Source organism: Arachis duranensis, chromosome 1, assembly GCF_000817695.3.
Source record: "Arachis duranensis cultivar V14167 chromosome 1, aradu.V14167.gnm2.J7QH, whole genome shotgun sequence".
Lineage (NCBI taxonomy): Eukaryota > Viridiplantae > Streptophyta > Magnoliopsida > Fabales > Fabaceae > Arachis > Arachis duranensis.
In genome coordinates, this window is record NC_029772.3 from 64,012,125 (window position 1) to 64,012,421 (window position 297).

Consider the following 297-nt stretch of genomic DNA (forward strand, 5'->3'; position numbering starts at 1 on the left):
TGAAATAGAAGAAAACAAGAAAAGAAAGAGGAATCCTCTATGTCACAGTATAGATATTCCTTTATGTTAGTAGAAAAAGAAGGGGGTAGAAGAAAGAAAAGTGAAGAATCCAAACACAAGGGATAGGTTGGGTTCAGATTTTTAGATGAAGAGAGGTGAAGAGAAGTGTTAGTAAATAAATAATTAAACAAAAGAAGAAAAGAGAGGGAGAATTTCGAAAATAATTTTGAAAAAGGGGTTAGTAATTTTCGAAAATTAAAGATAATATATAATTAAAATTAAAATTTAAAACAAAAA